The 20,003-nt window shown below is 37.0% G+C and overlaps 1 pseudogene; it reads right to left on the bottom strand.

The window, feature by feature from the left end:
* Positions 1-19,678, bottom strand: part of LOC114282034 (protein ENHANCER OF LHP1 1-like) — a 43,368-nt pseudogene extending 23,690 nt beyond the window's left edge.
* Between the last annotated feature and the right edge of the window lie 325 nt (positions 19,679-20,003).

Genomic DNA, 20,003 nt, shown 5'->3' with positions numbered 1-20,003 from the left:
GCATGATAAGTATAATAAAAAAAGGCAGCCTTACATAATGGTATAATGAATGATGATTATTATAAATAAAAAAAATATAATTATTACAAATTTGTCTTACCTTACTGTATATACATGATTATAAAAGAATAATTTTAAAATATATATATATGTATATATATATATATATATATATATGAATTTGAATAACACAAAGATAACATAGTAGCACTTACACTTTTTTTGTTTTTTTAATCAACAAATATTAGTTGTTAGTTGTTAGTTGTTAGATTAGCAATTATGGGAGAGAATCTCCCCACTCTTGACAAAGCACATAAGTGTTTATACTTTCTTAATTCAACTTCCTTAAAAGGAATTAAACTCATGACCTCTTTGAGACTAAACTTTAAGGAAAGTATGGTGACCAACTAGACTAGGCCTAATTAGTTTTGTTGTAACGCTTACACTTGTAAATAGGGGTGTGCGCGGTGCGGTTCGGACAGTTTGAGAGTAAAATTACAAATCGAATGGCGGGTTAGCAGATTGACAAACTGCGGTTTGGGCGGTTTTTGGCAGATTGACGGATTGAATAATATTTTAACTAATTATCATACATTTGCATAATATATAACACTAATTTGTATAATATTTTTTACATATATAACACAAACTAATTTTACATAATATGTTTAATAGATATAACCACTAATTTGTAATAAATTCCATATCTTAAATCTCTCTCACACTTATTTTTACATTGATATTTCATTGGAAGTTAAAAATTATATACGTATTAACTATAGCGAAACGGAGCGATTCGGTTGACGGATTATAAATTTTAAAGTTTAAACCGCAGTTAACAGTTAAAGCGGTACGAATTGATACAAATCAGTGTAATTTTAACGAATTGAACAGTATTCTGTACTATCCTACTTGTAAAGTTCGGAATGTTGGCTTCATAATGTTACTGTTTACCGCGTAAAACACAAGTTCTTAAACGGGTTTCTTTGTAAATTGTCTAAGTTGATCCTTATTAGATCATCATGATCATGATGGCGTGATATGAATAGTTTGCTTTTGCAGAATAGTCGGAAAATTTTAGAAGTAACTTTCTCACATTCCATCATGTAAAAATATGGAAAAAAAATATATTCACTAATTTTTATTTATTTATTTTTAAAGTGATAATGCAACACAATTGAAACCATTATGTACGGACTAAAATACAACATCAACATTTATGTCTAATTTAGTAGACTAGTAGAGTGATACGACCATTTGAAGTTGTTATATGATTATGCGATGTAATTAATTTATTTAAAAAATAATTATTTTATTATATAATTTTATGCTGGAGCCAATAAGTTGTGAAGTATAGATGACTACCTCAATTTTTCTTCTTCGTTAATAATTGAAACTTTTTTTTAATGAATTTTTTATAAATTATTTGAGTTTTTTTAAACATGAATTTTTTCTTCCATTTGGAGGATTTAAAGGGATAATGGACTGTTTTATAAGGAAAAACCTAATCTTCATAATTGAATCAAAATTGGTTAAGGAAATCGATTTTTGAGAAAGAATTAAATAATAATGGGAATTTTTACTTTAAAATCTCACGATTAGGTTAATTAGATTCTACCTAATTAACCCTTGAAAATTTGGCCTTGACACAATTACTTTCTTGTCATAATTTTTTATTTAACAAAATTAATAAAATAAAATAAAATATTTAAGTACTCTCCTATACAATAATAAAATTACCTAAATTATTAATTAAAATATATTTTTGACATCATTAAAAATTAGTAATTGATTTGATAATTTATTAATAAAAACAGTCATTTGTTATTCAATTAAAAACTTAAAAGGTATTACAGGAACAATCCGTATTTTAAATAAACCTCATAAATTATATTTATAATTTACCCTATAATATAATGATGTTGATGTTAAACTTCTGAAAATAGTCTCAAAATTATGTCAATTTTAACTTTCCCAAATCTACAACGAGTTTGTGAACCTCACACATGAAGTGAATCTTCTTCCCGTATTAGTACTAGGGTTGCAAATGAATAAGAATTGTTCGTGAATAGACTCGAGCTCAATTCGATAAGGACTTGTTCGAACTCGGTTCGTTCAATTTTTATTGTATTTGAGCTCGAATTCATTAAAATCTTAATAAACAAATCTAAACATTCTAAAATTCGACTCGTTTAACATTTATTAAAAAATAAATAAATATATTATTTATATATTAAATAATGCAAAAATATGTATAAAATATAAAATAAATATGTTATTTATATAGTTTAAAATGTAAAATGTATATAATATCTAACTATATATAATACATTTATATAATAGTTGTAGTAGATATTATTATTTTGGTAAAATATTAAAAAAAAGTATATTTATATATACATATATATAATTGTATAAATTTCACTCGTTAAGACTTGTAAAGAGACTCGAGTTTAAGTCAAACCTAAATAGACTCGAGTTTAAATCAAACCTAAACCGACTCAGCTTGAGTTTGATTCATTAAATTTTTATTGAATTTGAACTCATTAAAATCTTAATAACAAGTTTAAACATATTAACGCTAGGCTCGACTCCGCTCATTTACGGCCCTAATCGGTGCTAAGGGTGTTCACGTGTCGATTCGGCTCGCGTTTTGTCCGCCGAACCAACATATTCAGATTTGAAAAGTAGTTAGTAACTCGTGTCAACCGAACCGACGTATTCAAATTTGAAAATTAGTTAGTAACTCGTGTTGACCGAACTGTAGCTCGAAATTGACTGAATCAAAAGTCACGGTTTAGCGATTAGTTGGGTCAATTTAGAAAAAATAATACAAATGGATTTTTTATTTTTTTTTATTTTTGGAATTGAGAGTTCAAAATAGCCAATTATGCTCATGTATATATACTTAGAGATTATAGATCAGTGACAGAGAGAGTGACAAATCAAAGATTGGTAACAGATAACAATTTACAGCTGATGTATATATATTTATGTTGTGTTTGGTTGGGAGATTTGAAAAATGATTTGGAAAAGGAAATAGAAAAAAGGGTGTGAAACTAAGTGAAATATATATATATATATATATTATTCATATTTCACCTATCTTGTCTCTTTCCCTCCAAATCCCTTCCTAAATCGCTCAACGAAACACAGCATTACAGATTATAGATTATCGCCACAGCCACCGTCTTCACTCATCGCAACGCTATCGCTCATCACCAACACCATTTCGCCACACCACCTTTGGAAGAAAAAGAGTAGGGGTGAGCAGCGGATATACCGATCCGTCAAAACCAACCGAATTGAACCGATCTGCCACATTTTGGACAGATGGGTGATGACGAGCGGACGGTTGCGGATTGATTTTCTCCAATCTGCTAATCTGGAGGACGGATAGCGGATTTGAGATTCCTTTGGCCGTAACCGAACCGTCAAACCACGAACACCCCTAGTAATTTATAAGACTTTGTGTTTTCAGTTTGTTTAAATATTCTGTTTGTGTTTTCAATTAAAAAAGAGTTTAAATATTCTGTTGAAAAAAAGTTTTCAACTTGAATATTTTTTTTGAATTGAAAAAAATAAACGTATTATTTATCTATATTTTTTGATTTTTAAATCTATCTCTAAAAATAATAAATAGAAAATATGATATATGCTGGTTGGTTTTTGATTTCAAAAACAGATATAGATGTAACAATACACGGACATACAATCTCTACTGCTACTTTGTTTATGGTTTTGGTGATTTGATTGTTTTTATATTTTAAGAACCACAGATTGTAATACTTTATGTAGATGAGATATGCTATGATTGTAGTATGTGGATGAGGCATGCAGTGATTGTGATATTCTAAAGTTTTCAAATTTTCTTGCTTTGGATGAGGCATGCAGTGATTGTAATATTTTTTTAAGTTATTAACTGTAATACTTTTTTTTTTTTTGAGGAAGTGCACAAGTTGAATTATGTTAAAAATTTATAAAATTTTAAACCGCCAAACCAATTCGCATCCATCCATCAAACCGCCAATCCGCTCAATTCACATCCGTCGGATTGGCGAACGGATGTGGATTGATTTTCTTCAATCCGTCAATCTGACGGACAGATGGCAGATTAGAGATTCCGTGGCCACGACCGACCCGCGTCCACTCCTAAACAAGGGAAAGAAAAAGAACAAAAATAAGAAGCAGAGATGAGAGAGAAAGAGAGATGGGGAATGGGTGGGGGAGAGAAACGAAAAGGTTAAGAGAGAGTATAGCGATCCCGGGTTTACCCTTGTTGTACAGTGATCCGGACATGTGTCCGTGGATGTTGGTAGTTGTTTATTATCTTGTTGCATCCTTTTTACTTCGTATTTGAGTTATAGGATGTGTTGGGCAGGTTTGTTTCAGGTTGGTTGTGTTTGGGAGCCTAGTGTTGCTGCCTAGATTTTTGAACCTTCGCTCGAGCGAGGAGTTGGTCGCTCGAGCGAGAGTTGAGTTTGTGTGTGGTGGGTCGAGCCAGAGTGGCTTCACTCGAGCGAGCGCTTGCACCTGGTTCTGGACCTGAGAGTTGTGTTTCTTGGCTCGAGCGAGCTTTTCTTGGCTCGAGCGGTCTGGTTTGCTCTTCGCTCGAGCGAGAGGTCTATCGCTCGAGCGTGCTTCTGGTTGCAGACCTGAGGGTTTGAGTTGTTGGCTCGAGCGAGCATTCTTTCGCTCGAGCGCACTTCTGAGTTTCTGGCTCGAGCGAGAGTTCCTTGGCTCGAGCAAGAGTTTCTGTGTCTGGTCGCTCGAGCGACCAAGTCTTCGCTCGAGCGAGCGTGTTTTATATCAGCGGACAGTAGCGATTTTTAACATCACTTTTTCACCTTTTCTTTTTATCAAACCCTAGATCCGAGACCCTCTCTCTCTACACTTTTACTCTCTCTAAGAATTCAGCTCCAGGAATTGCTAGAGAAGGGCTTTGTTCGCCCTAGTGTTTCGCCGTGGGGAGCACCGGCCCTCTTTGTTAAAAAGAAAGATGGTGCCTTGAGATTGTGTATTGACTACAGGAAGTTGAATCGGGCTACGGTTAAGAATAAGTACCCTATGCCCCGTATAGATGATTTGTTTGACCAGTTGAAGGGTTCCCGTTGTTTCTCTAAGATGGACTTGAGAACGGGTTACCACCAGTTGAGGGTCAGGGACGAGGATATTCCGAAAACGGCATTCCGTACGCGGTATGGCCATTATGAGTTTCTGGTGATGCCATTTGGGCTTACCAATGCACCGGCAGTCTTTATGGACTTGATGAACCAGATTTTCCGAGAGTTCTTAGACCGATTTGTGGTCGTCTTCGTGGACGACATCCTTATCTATTCACCTTCAGAGGAGGGGCACGAGGAACACTTGAGAGTGGTGCTTGAGTTGCTTAGAGCCCATAGGCTGTATGCCAAGTTTGGGAAGTGTGAGTTCTGGCTGAGGGAAGTCAAATTCTTAGGCCACGTGGTATCCGGGGAAGGGGTGTCTGTTGATACATCAAAGGTTGAGGCAGTGCAAGATTGGGCACAGCCTAAGAGTGTGTTTGAGATCCGCAGTTTTCTGGGATTAGCTGGGTATTACCGTCGGTTTGTGAAAGATTTCTCCAGGTTAGCGTCACCGTTGACTAAACTGACTCGGAAGGGAGTCAAGTTTGTGTGGAGTGAGATTTGTGAAAAGTCGTTCCGAGAGCTGAAAGTTAGATTGACCACCTCTCCGGTGTTGATTATTCCGGAGAGAGGGTTGGGTTATGCGGTTTATTGTGATGCCTCACGAGAGGGTTTGGGTTGTGTGTTGATGCAAGAGGGGAAAGTGGTAGCTTATGGCTCACGTCAGTTGAAAATACACGAGAAGAATTACCCCACACACGACCTAGAGTTAGCGGCAGTGATCTTTGCCTTGAAAATCTGGAGGCACTACCTTTATGGTGAGAGGTTCGAGGTGTTCTCGGACCACAAGAGTTTGAAGTATCTGTTTACACAGAGAGACTTGAATTTGAGGCAGAGGAGGTGGATGGAGTTCATCGAGGATTATGATTTTGAGTTGCACTATCATCCGGGAAAGGCCAATGTTGTGGCCGATGCCCTTAGTAGGAAATCCATTAGTGGTGTAGCTAGTATAGCCATCCAGGAATGGGAGATGTTGGGAGCACTTGGCGAGTTTAATTTGCTACTGGGCGAATCTGTTGAGGCTGCGGCCTTGTTTTCCGTTGTTGCGCCGCAGCCTACACTTGTGACTAGAGTGTTAGAGGCACAGAGAAGTGACCTTGAGGTAGAATCCCTCCGAGAGAAGATCTCCAGTGGGACAGTTGAGAAGGGTTTGACGGTGTATCCCGACCTGAGTGTGAGATACCGAGACCGTTTGTTTGTACCGGAGTCTTGCCGTGAGGAAGTACTCCGAGAGTTTCATTATTCGCGCCTTGCGGTGCATCCAGGAGGTACTAAGATGTATCAGGATTTGGGTCGCCAGTTTTGGTGGCGGGGTATGAAGAGAGATGTGGTTGTTTTCGTATCGAAGTGCCTTACTTGCCAGCAAGTGAAGGCCGAGCATCAGAGGCCAGCGGGTTTGTTGCAACCCTTGCCTATTGCCGAGTGGAAGTGGGAGCATGTCACTATGGACTTCGTTGTAGGTCTTCCGAGGACTCAGCGGGGTAGTGATGCTATTTGGGTGGTTGTAGACCGATTGACTAAGTCGGCGCACTTCATTCCTATGCGTGTGAGAGATTCGGTAGATCATCTAGCCGACTTGTATATTCGGGACGTAGTGAGATTGCACGGGGTCCCAGTGACGATCGTCTCAGATAGAGATCCTCGTTTTACTGCTAGGTTGTGGCAGAGTTTGCAGAGTGCCTTGGGCACTAAGTTGACCTTTAGTACGGCTTATCAATCTCAGACTGACGGGCAGTCCGAGCGTACTATTCAGATCCTCGAGGATATGCTTCGGGGTTGTGTCCTGGACTTCAGTGGGACGTGGGAGAGGCACTTGCCCTTGGTAGAGTTTGCCTACAACAACAGTTTTCAGTCTAGCATCGGTATGGCACCGTTTGAGGCCTTGTATGGCCGACCGTGTAGGTCTCCAGTTTGTTGGGCTGAGGTGGGTGATGCACCTTTGTTGGGTCCGGAGTTGGTTAGGGAGACGACGGAGAAAGTTGAGCTTATCCGTAGGAGGCTTGTTACAGCCCAGAGTCGGCAGAAATCTTATGCTGACCGTCGGAGGAGGCCTTTGGCGTTTGAGGTAGGTGATCATGTCTTTCTGAAGATATCACCTAGGCGAGGCTTGATGAGATTTGGGAAGAGTGGGAAGTTATCCCCTCGGTTTATTGGTCCTTTTGAGATTCTTGAGAGGATTGGTGAGGTTGCTTATCGGTTAGCCTTACCGCCGCAGTTGTTCGGAGTACATGACGTGTTTCATGTGAGTATGCTTCGGAAGTATGAGCCAGATCCATCACATGTGTTGGATTGGACTGATTTAGAGGTAGATGAGGATGCCTCGTATGAGGAGAGACCGGTTCGGGTCTTGGATAGGCGGGATCAGGTCCTTCGTGGCAAGACCATTCCTTTGGTGAAAGTCTTGTGGAAACATCACGGAGTGGAGGAAGCCACTTGGGAACGTGAGTTGGAAGTCCGAGAGAAATATCCGGACTTGTTTGTTGATATGTGATCTTGTATTTAAATTTTGAACAATTGTTGAACTTAAGAGCTTTTATATATGTCTTAAGTTGTGAAACATTGAAAATGTTTGGTTTATTGGAAGTATGTTTTGGGAACTTGCCTCATATGGAAGTTGAATGTAACATTATATATGTTGATTATATTGTTGAAATTGGAAAGTTAATGCATAATGCTAATGCATGTTGAAAGTACATATGTTGTATACATATTGTGAAACGCCTCTTGTTAAAGGGATGGGATGACCGGTAATGGGTCGGATTGTTGAATGTTATAGTGTAACATTGTTTAAATGGAGAAAAACTTGTTTTTGCAAACTTATGCTTAATTTCGGGGACGAAATTCTTTAAGGGGGGGAGGTTATAGCGATCCCTGGTTTACCCTTGTTGTACAGTGATCCGGACATGTGTCCGTGGATGTTGGTAGTTGTTTATTATCTTGTTGCATCCTTTTTACTTCGTATTTGAGTTATAGGATGTGTTGGGCAGGTTTGTTTCAGGTTGGTTGTGTTTGGGAGCCTAGTGTTGCTGCCCAGATTTTTGAACCTTCGCTCGAGCGAGGAGTTGGTCGCTCGAGTGAGAGTTGAGTTTGTGTCTGGTGGGTCGAGCCAGAGTGGCTTCGCTCGAGCGAGTGCTTGCACCTGGTTCTGGACCTGAGAGTTGTGTTTCTTGGCTCGAGCGAGCTTTTCTTGGCTCGAGCGGTCTGGTTTGCTCTTCGCTCGAGCGAGAGGTCTGTCGCTCGAGCGTGCTTCTAGTTGCAGACCTGAGGGTTTGAGTTGTTGGCTCGAGCGAGCATTCTTTGGCTCGAGCGCACTTCTGAGTTTCTGGCTCGAGCGAGAGTTCCTTGGCTCGAGCAAGAGTTTCTGTGTCTGGTCGCTCGAGCGACCAAGTCTTCGCTCGAGCGAGCGTGTTTTATATCAGCGGACAGTAGCGATTTTGAACATCACTTTTTCACCTTTTCTTTTTATCAAACCCTTGATCCGAGACCCTCTCTCTCTACACTTTTACTCTCTCTAAGAATTGATCTCCCTAGAGTGTGAATCTAGCCTAGGGTCTTTGTTAAAAAGATAGAGGGCATTGAGAGCTTTGATTTAATCTGAAAAAGTTTGGATTTGGAGCACGTTGGTCTTCGAGTCTTCATCTCCTTTTTGGCTCAAACTTCGAGGTAGGGATATCCTACTCCTCTCTATGGATTTTGTCTTTAAATTTTGGTATTTTGAGATGTTGGGGTTGGTTTGGTAATTTTGTGAAAGTTTGGGGCTTTTGTGCAATTTTACAAAAGTTGGGGTTTTATTCATAATAAACCTAGATGCATGTTTGGCATAGAGAAATGGAGTAAATGTTAAATCATTGATGAAAATGGGACCTAAGGGTTGAAATGGTAATTATGGATAACGACCTAATTACATTGTTGATTAATTGGGATAATTAATTGTGAGAAATGAGGAAATGAAATGTTGATTGAATATCCATTGTGCATTTATTTTCTGTTTAGAAATAACTGCTTTGGGCAGGATAGTCGTGATTGTTGTAGACAATGCATGATGATTAGGCAAACTGAAACTAATCAATGAAGTGTGTCATGGAACTTGACGGTTGATAGAATACATTAACTATATGTATTGAGTGTTTGTATATAGAACCCATGTGTTTGTATACGTTATGTGTAGAGGAGGAGATGGGGGATGTACTCCGCGGTTTAGGGGAAGATAGGGGATGTACCTCTAAACCGGATAGTGTTGGGAGAAGATAGGGAATGAACTCCGTAGATACAGCTCATATGCTTGTCTAGAGAAGTGAAGATAGAGCTCATATGCTTATCTTTGTGAAGTGTGGATATAGCTTATATGCTTATCTGTGGATATTGTGGTTATACATATCTGTGTGGAATGTGGATATAGCTTATATGCTTATCTGTGAATGTGGATATTGTTTTTATACATATCTGTTGAGATAATGATAGAGCTCTCATGCTTATCTGTTGAAAAGGGAAAATGAAAGGTAACTTGGACTCGTAAGTCGTATGACATAAATATGTGATTTATGTGAATGTATCAGTGTTGGCCATCTATCAATTGCTAATATTTTAGTCATTGTTCATGGTTGGTTTAGTGTATTTCTACTGGGCTGTGGCTCACCCTTTATGGGAATATCATTTTCAGGTACCGGTAGCATGCCACCTCCAAGGACATAGCTTGGGAGGCTAGATGCGGACATGCTTTGTCGTTATCTTTTTGATGTATTACATGTAATTTCAGGCCAAGGGCTTTATGTGTAAACGAGTTAGAACTCTTTTGTTGTAACCAAGTGTTAACTTGGAAAGCTGTAAGCCTGTAAGGCATTTTGCTTTTATTGTTAACATGTAATACTTTCATATGAAACTCTGGTGTATAAAAGAATGTGGTTATCTCATATGTCAATGAATGTCTTATTTGATGGGTTTCATGTTATTATTTTGAGGGCGTTACAAAGAGAGATAAAGATGAAAGGTTTGACATAAATGAGTTGTCAAATATGTAAGAAAGGAAAAATTATTTGGCGCTCTTGGGCATCACCTAGTGGTATTTTTTATTAATCATAATCTATTATGGAGTGTTTTGAGAAGTTGATTAAAAAAAGAGTGTATTCTCAACTTGAAATCAAATCATCATTTGTGTTAATCAAATTTATCAAAAATCATGAATTATACTTGTATCTAAATATTTTTTCTGAAGAAAATAAAAAGAACAAAAAGTTCTATAATGTAAAAATTATGACTTTGTTATAACTCATGGTGTATATTATGATATGTGTTACAAATGAATAATAATAATTTTAAGGGTAAATTACAGTTACACTCTTGAGGTTTGGGTTTAATATATATAACCCCTTAAGTTTTGAAAAATTACACTAATCCCTCCTGTCATTATAATTATTTAGATAGAATGAAAATATTGAACTCATGCATTCTTTCTTTTCTTGTTTTACTTTACTTTCTCTATTTTTTTTCCCTTTCCTTTGCTTTATTTTTTTTCCCAATGTAATTTCCTCTATTTTTCTACTAAAAATTGTTGTCTTTTATATAAGTAAAAGGGTTTGTAAAATAAAATTATTAACCATAGGAGTAGAAATATAATTGCCAGAACATCAGGAAATAAAATATAATTGGACCAAATCTCAAGGTGTCAATGTAATTTACCCTTGTTCTTATGAAGGCATGTTTTTACTTGTAACTTTGTGTAACAAGATTACTTACAACTTTGCTGATCAATTTTGTATAAATGTTAAAATAACATTTTTTTATGTCATTTAATGGTAAACAAATTCATAATTTGATCTCCCTAAATGTAATGCCCTCAAAAATAAACATAATCCCATCATCTAACAGTTCTATATACATGATAGGTAAATCACATTTCCATACATACATTAGAGTTATTATTACAAAAGGGTACTTCATATAAGTTCCAAACTGTTTACAACATAACAAAATGCCCTACAGGCTTACATCTTTCCAAGTAATAACTTGGTTACAAAAAGAAGAGAACTAACTCTTTACATATAAAGCCTTTGGCTTGAGTTTACATTGAACATCGAAATAAATTGACAAAATGGAGTCTTCAACTCCTAAACCTCCCAAGCTAAGACCTTGGAGGCGGCATGTCTCATATACCTGAAAATGGTGTCCCAAGTAGGGTGAGCCAAAGTCCAATAGAGATATGTTAAACCAAATACGAGAAATAACTAAAACATTACCATTCGACAAATGGTTAACACTTGTAAGCCAACTTACACCCTTTACAATGCCCAACAACAATTACATCCATATTTCAATCCACTTCCATTCGTTTATCCAAGTAAATTCATAGACATGGTTCATTACTTATCCAAATAATTCAAAATAAGACTACAACTCATATTATCAACAATACAAAATGAGACTACAACTAATATTATCAACACTTTAATTATCAACGTCATTCAAACGCATTTAAGATTTCAGGACTTTCACCTTGGATACTCCAGCCAACTTAGTTATCAATGGAGTCCATCTCCTATCTCCTCTCAAACAGTGGAGTACATCCCCTATTTCCTCCCAAACCATGGAGTACATTCCCTTTCTCCTCCCAAACAAAGATACATGTGCAATGTATTTAAACACCTTATCATATACAATGATCAATTAAAACACATATTTAATGTGTTAATCCAACCGTCATATTTAATGGCTTAGTTCAATTGATTAGTTTTAGTTTACCTAATCATCATGTATTTTCTATAACATTCATGGTTATCCTCCACCGATAGCCCCAAACAGTTATTTCTAAATAGATGAATAAATCTATCGAACAGATAATTTATTACACTTTCCATAGGTGAGTGACTTATCAATCCAACTACACCATTTAATCACAATTTCCAACCCAATTACAAATTTCCACTATTAATTCCTTTATTTTGACAAATAATTCATTTAATCCCAATTAGGGCATTTTTTCCCCTTTCTCAAATAACAACCCTAAGGCTCAATATCATCAATTATATACAATTAACCCCATTTCAAGACCTCACATTCACAAAGGAGTCCAAAACCAAGAAACCCCTCTTTTATAATTTCAATCACAAGCCCTAACTTTACCCAAAACTCCCAAACACCACCATCTATACAAAATAACCAACATTTATGTTAAAACTCATAAAAAGGAGTAGTTTATCCTTACCTCAAAGTTAGGAGCCCAAAGAAGAAGATGAAGAAACCTGAAAGTGCGCCAAATCAACACTTTTTCGGATCCAAAGGTAGCCTAAGCCAAGCTCTAACTTTTATACAAAGGGACTAGGGTAGAGAATCTCTAAAACAAAGTGTATTTGTACAGAGAGAGAGAGAGTTTAGATAGAGAGAGGGTCGGATCTAGGGTTTGGGATGTAAAAGAAATGAAAAAGTGATCTGAAAACCCACTATTGCGAATTGATATATACGAGGCTCGCTCGAGCGAAGGACTTGTCGCTCGAGCGACCAGACACAACAAAGGACCTCGCTTGGGCGCAAGAAGCCTCGCTCGAGCGAACAATGGAAAGCTTCAGGTTTGCAACACAGAAGCACGCTCGAGCGCAAGAAAGCTCGCTCGAGCAATGAATACCAACCTTCAGGTCTTCAGACGCACGCTCGAGCGCAAGAATGCTCGCTTGAGCGAAGAGACACACCACAGAAAGCTCGCTTGAGCGCAAGAACCTTCGCTTGTGCGAAGAAGCAAAATTCTGGGCAGCAACCATTTATTCCAACCTACAACCAACCTGTTCCAAACTCGCCTAACACATCCCTAAACTTAAATACAAGGAATAGAAGGATGGAAACAAGATATAGATAATAACATACAACCATGGAACCCGAGTTCGGAACACAATAAATAATGGGGAAGAACCAGGATCGCTATACTAAAACTTTTAAACTGTTAACTAACATGGTTGTAAATGATTATTCATTCATTTATTTCATTATAATAAAATATATTCAAAATATTTGTTATATGTTAGTAAAAAATTATGCCAAGTCTTGATCAACAGAGACTTAACAACAATTTTAACCAAACAATCAAACAGAAAATCAGACGACTGTGTAAAGGTTCTAAAATGCCTTGAAAATACAAGGACTTCTTTGTAACAATTAACAATCGAAAGAGTGAATTATTCAAATAAATAAAACAACTCTAGATAAATTATCTAAGTTTACAAGAATTACAAATCACAAATTACAGAGAAGACTACTCTTAAAAATTAAGATAATCTACTCTTAGGAATTAAGGTATTCTACTCCTAAAAATAAAGAAAACACCTTGATGAGTTTGATGATTTCTTCATCCCTTGCTTATTCCTTCTTCAGCCTATTTATAGGCTTGACATTGCCACAAACCGTTGCTAACCATGTTGTCACAAACTGCTCCACCATGACCAAACGTTGCTGCCACAAACTATGTTGCCCCACTTTCTTGGTAAATTGGTACCATGATCTTGCACCAAACGAATAATAATAATAATAATGTGGTCATAATAGGCCTTTAAAAATGATTTATGGTTGAATCGACATACTAAAATAAATAAGTCATAATCAATGAGATTAGATTTGGTCATGATCGACAGGTCACAATCAATAATATTATATTTGGCCACAATCGATAAGCCGCAATCAATAGGCGATAATCGACAAGACAAATATTTATGGTGCAAATAATGCCCCGTAACTCTTTAAGAATGAGATGACTCGAATTTTGGAAGAGTTGTAAAATTTAAACTTGGCTTATGAAGGTACTTTTTTTTTTTGTTTGTGTGTGTGTGTGGGGGGGAGGGGGGAATTAACAATAATTTCTTTTCACATCATTGACACAGTATCATATGGCCTATAAAATTTTCAACTATCGATATGATATCTAGACTCATGAGGTCAATTGGGAAAACAATATAAGCCCATAGTTGGCCATTTGGATTGATCGGCAATGGCTTAATTTTGAAGATTTGAAGCCCACAAAAAGAAAACATTCCAACAGTGGAAGTTTTATTACGAGTCTTTCTTTGTATAATATCTCTAAACATATTTTCCAAACAATATTGGTTCATTAGCCATTTTATTAAAACCATCCACATATCCAAAAAAGATTTTGAACAACAAAAGCCATAGAAGACCTAAAAAACTCATACATGTTGACATCTTGAACAATGCAAAAAATTTCAAATTCATAAACATATGGTTTTTCATCATTTTTAGCCATATTTGGCTTAAGATCACACTTCTTTTTTTTCACACACTAATGGGTTAGAAACATTTTTTGAAAATCTAGAAAATATTTATTCTTTGTGAAATTGCCCCCCTACCATGGAATTTTTATTCTCATGGTCTCTTGTTTTTTCACCCATAATAGTTGATGAATTAATTTTTTCATCATTCACAACCTTTAAAGGTGTAGGAAGAACAATTGAAAAGCCACAAATTTTGGCTTCTGTAAGAATTTTCAATGTTTCCCCCCATTGATGAATTTCGATCTCAAAATGGTCAATTTGATCACCAAGTTGACCAATCACTTTATCAAAATGATTTTTTATTTCTAAACTCAAATAATATGGCAATGACGCTATTGTTTGAAATTTTTGCCAATCAAGATAATCAATTTTTTCTTGTAAATATAAAATTTCATTCTCATGCCAGCGCATTTTATCTTCACAAAACCAAATCCTTTCATCTTGTACTTCATCTCGCCTTTGAATTTTTGTCATCATTCCAAATTAGGAAGATGTCCCATCGAGCGTGCCAAAATTGTTAGTAAAAAATTATGCTAAGTCTTGATCGACAGAGACTTAGGCCTCGTTTGGGAAGTAATAGTTTTAGCCCCAAAGCCAAAAAGTTACCAAAAAAACCAAAAAGCTTATAATCTATACCATAAAGTCAAAGATTCCATTTTCTCCCTACTTGTTGCACATCTTTTCATAAAAAAAAAAACTAAAAAGTCATTCCAAACATACAAGTTTTTTTTTACCTCATATTTTAACCAAAAAGCCAAAAAGTTACTAAAATGTGTAAGATAGACTAACAATAGCAAAAAGATCGGTGTTTCCATAAGGGTATTTATCATGCAAGATGGAATTGATGATCTAGAGATAAAACAGTGCATGAATATATGTTGGGTTTCAATGCAAGCAAATGAACCCATCATGCCAACTATTTATAAGTATCTTGACCACCATTGCCAAGATTCACCATTTGCTTTGGCAATGATTACAATGCTTCCAAAAAGATATGAAGCATTGTGTCCTTCTAATTTAAATTCAAACACCCTTAGATCATTCCATTCCCTTGCGGGAAGGTTTGTTTGATCACATACATCAAGAATTGATTCGGTGTGAGAGACTCTACCGTGTTAGTGAACACGTCTCATATCTTTATCTCCCACTTGAGCACACTATAATATTGGTGATAAAACCTGAGTTGGACATGTTTTGTCTTAGTACCAAAATTTTGCCTCATGCCGACTTTCATCTATGAATTTACCTCATAGATCAGCGTCTGATTGTGACTTGGCCATACATGCGTACGTTTTTGCCACCAATCTGACTGCACTCGTACGAATGTGTTCTTCCACTGACAACACATTCCAAATGACTTCAATTCACTATATTTCAAATGAACGGCATCAATTTTCAATGCTGGGTTCATAGTCCATACCCAATCACCATTGACGACTTCAATAGCACACATTCCTCATATGTCAACCTGCGCCAAAATTTTTGTTAAGTACTTCCTCTAAGGCCCATTCCTGAAGGTTTTCCTTAAAACAACCTATCAACAACTTTTTGCTAATCAAGCAGACAACATCATCTAGTCAGCACGTTGCATATCATGGATTTTACATCTCATGCCAACTATGATGTCCGTACCTTGTCAGTTCCCCTATCTTATTACCTAACCAAACACATGTTTCCATACAAGATAGAGTCGCAAAACATCGGTTATCTAGGCATCCCCAGAGTCATCCGACTATGCTCTTATATAAGTAGCTAAACCACCTAACTAGGCATTTTTCAATCCCATATTAGCTACATGTTCTCTGAGTTTTTTCGAAGACAACCCTTTTGTCATGGGGTTGGCCACCATCTCTTCTGAGGGTATATAGTTGACTTTAATTTCACATCTCTCCACTATGTCCTAAATATAGTTGTCATATTCCTGTTCCATAATATGTTAATTGGTCCTTAATATGAGTATGATTATGTGTTTAATATGATTTTGTGTGCCATTATGTGAAAATATATGGTTTTGAATTTCTATCTGTTCATCGTAGGAATATCTGTTTGATTATCTGCTTTGGAAATTAAATTGAAGGCCTTATCGGCCACAGAACCCGAAATTGATTGCGCCATTGTGATTAGCGTAATTTTTAGAGCCTACGGTGAAATTTAATTGGAAATTGATTTGGATCAGATTAAATTGATTAAATTAGTAAATTGGTGCTCAATTATTTTTAATATTGAGAATTTTGATTAAAAGAGCTTTTAGTGGCCCACTTTCACTCAAACTCCCTCTTTAGTTTATTTTGGTTGATTTTTGACTCTAAGAGTAGAGAGAGGGTCGGCTAGAGAGGGTGAGAGAAGAAGAATTGTGTTTGGCTCAAGTTTGTGAAGAATTGGAGGATTAAACTCAAGATTTTGCTATAGATTGGGAGAATTAAACTCCTAGGTGAGTATTTCATGGATTCTAGTTGTAATTTTGTGTATTCAAGCTAGTTGGGTAATCAAGAGTAAGTTTGACATGAAATTGGGTTAGTTTTGTTGAATTGAAGGTCAATGTATGCATGTATGTGTGTAATTGCTTTGGATTTGCATGTTTGACCACAAAATGTATGATCCATGTAAGATTTTGGTTAGAATTCATGCTTGTGATCACCATTTGCACCACTTGAGTTGATAAGGAGAGTTATATCTCACATGCATGTACAATTTATAAGAATATGAGCTTGAATGCATGAAATTGTTATGTTGGAGGTGACTTTGGTGTAGATTGGGACATGCATGTGATTAATTGGTGAGATTGAGCTTCATTGGGTTGTAATTTGGGGTTTATGCCATGTTAGTACAAGTGTATTTGAAGTTTGAGCTATTGCATGCAAGAAATGTTGGTTAGAATGTCGAATTGAAGCTCAGGAACATGTTCTGAATTTTCCAGAATTTTGATGTCCGCTCGAGCAGGGAAACCGCCGCTCGAGCGTGAATTTCGTGCTCCCAGTACTTTTGCAGACTTGGATGTCCGCTCGAGTGGGGAAGTTCATGCTCGAGCGGGTAGCTATGTAGATAGACCTTTAGCTCGAGCACCAGACTTCACGCTCGAGCATAATTTTGATACATCCAGCACTTTTTGCAGACATGGTGTCCGCTCGAGCGGGGTAATTTCACGCTCGAGCGTGCAGCCATGTAGTGAGGCCTTCCACTCGAGTGCTAGACTTCAAGCTCGAGCATAAATTTGGTGCATCCAGTACTTTTGCAGGCCTTAAGGGTACGCTCGAGCGGGGAAGCCTATACTCGAGCGGGGACGCTGTTTCCTGAAATTTTGAAAAGACATTCTGTGTTTCATTTTCTGTTCTCTTTCACTTCCAAGTACTCTTAGGCTTGCATTGAGCATTGTAATTGAGTTAAAGAGATAAGAATGAAGCCTAAAGAGGAAAATGTAAATTCGGAACGGATTGAATTGTTTGTGACCCTTTTGTGTTCATGGAATGTGTAGGGTCGAGCTCCAGAGCAAACCAACCAACCGATCATTGTGAGTATTATCTTAACAAAGATATCTGAAATATGTTGTTGTCCAATTGCTTACTTCTATGTAAGTTTTATAAGTTGATTAATTCGATTGGTGGACAATGTTTGCTATACCAAATGAGTGGGCCAGAGGCCGTTTTGACATGAATGGATGGGTCAGAGGCCGTTTTGACATGAATGGATGGGCCAAAGGCTGTTTTGACGTGAATGAATGGGCCGGAGGCCGTTTTGACACGAATGAATGGGTCGGAGGCCGTTTTGACATGAATGGATGGGCCGGAGGCCGTTTTTGACAGGAATGGATGGGCCAAAGGCCATTTTGACATGAATGAATGGGCTAGAGGCCGTTTTGACACGAATGAATGGGCCGGAGGCCGTTTTGACATGAATGAATAGGCCAAAGGCCGTTTCGACATGAACAAATGAATGGGCCAAAGGCTAGTTTGTCATTTGAATGTGCCAAAGGCCGTTTTGACACAAATGAAAGTTTAAATGAGCCAAAGGCCAGTTTGTTCGAAACCGCAATCACTTGACCTAAATTGTGTATATATGTTAAATAGAAATATGAATTGGGCCCAAGGCCATTTGAAGCATGTTGTTCTGTATATCATTTGTATAACTTCTGTATTTGATATTATTCACTTGGCTTTCGCTCACGCTCATTCATGTGTTTGTAGGTGAGCCAAGAGAAGTCCAAACCCAGCCCCAGTGAAGTCTATGTGGAACAACAAAGGTTTTGGAAGAGTCAGCCCTTGCGTCTCACACACGAGACCTGTCTTCGCCCTTTTGTTATGTATTTATATTCTGTTATGTTGGCGAAGACTTTGCATCTGTTGTATATAGTCGTGATGGGTTGACTTAGACTTACATGATCCTGTATGTACAGAACCTTATGTAGTACATATTTTGCTGTGAGTTATTAATATGCATATGTATGGTTTGTTATGATGTGCCATGTAAGCACAGCTCTATGGACAAAGTTTTAAATTGCTTCTGTTTGACCCCCATTAACTCTGTTAAAATACGTTTGGTTTGGTTCAAGGCCGTAGGTAATCTCTTGATTACTGGCCGGTTATGTCCTTAACCCACGGGGGCGGGTTCGGGTCATGACAATAGTGGTAACTTACATCAATATGTTTTCCCTTAGAGCCATTCACTTTACTTTTTATTAATGAGATGGCGGACTGATTGCACACAAAACATATTGACCGGTCTGGCATGTATACCTAATTGTAAACTGTCAACAAATCATTTCATCCAGACTGCATTACTCATGACTGTGCTGTAAGGTATGTATTCAGCTTCCATAGTGTACTTTGCAACATAACTCTGTTTCTTACTTAACCAAGAAACTGTTGTTCCACCAAACAAGAACACATGACCACTAATAGATTTTCTATCATCTACATATCCTGTAAAATCCGTGTTAGTGTATCCTTTTATGTCTAGATCACACAAACCAAAACATAATTTCAAACTCTTAGTGCCTTTTAAATATCTAAATATTCTTTTGACTTCTTGCCAATGTTCCTTACCTGGATTGGATTGAAACCTACTTACCAATCCGATTGCATGACAGATGTCAGGTCTCGTGCTTGTCATAGCATACATTAGGCTGCCTGCTACCTGAGCATATGGGACATCACTCATTTCCTCAATTTCAAACTTAGTTTGAGGACGTATACTTTTACTAAGACTTTGTCCTTTGCTAACAAGTATGCTTAAAGAATTACAATTATCCATATTAAATCTTTTGAGCACCTTGTATAGATATTTTTCTTGATCTAGATATAATAATTTTGAATTTTGAATTTTGAATTTCTATCTCTTGAAATTCTAATTCCTAGAACATAGGTTGCACCCATTCTTTCATTTCAAATCTAGATGCCAAGAAAATCTTGGTTTTCATAATCATATCTGAACAATTTCTTGCTAACAATATGTTATCCACATATAAAGACAATATTGCTAACTTGTTATCATTTTTCCATATATAAACACAGTGATCTAATGGACTCATAACATAGCCTATTTCTAAAATGGCTTGGTGAAATTTCAAGTACCATTA

Source organism: Camellia sinensis, chromosome 9, assembly GCF_055761805.1.
Source record: "Camellia sinensis isolate YWXY chromosome 9, ASM5576180v1, whole genome shotgun sequence".
NCBI classification, from domain to species: Eukaryota; Viridiplantae; Streptophyta; class Magnoliopsida; order Ericales; family Theaceae; genus Camellia; species Camellia sinensis.
Note: the sequence above shows the minus strand (reverse complement) of the source record. Positions and strands in the feature narration are given on the sequence as shown.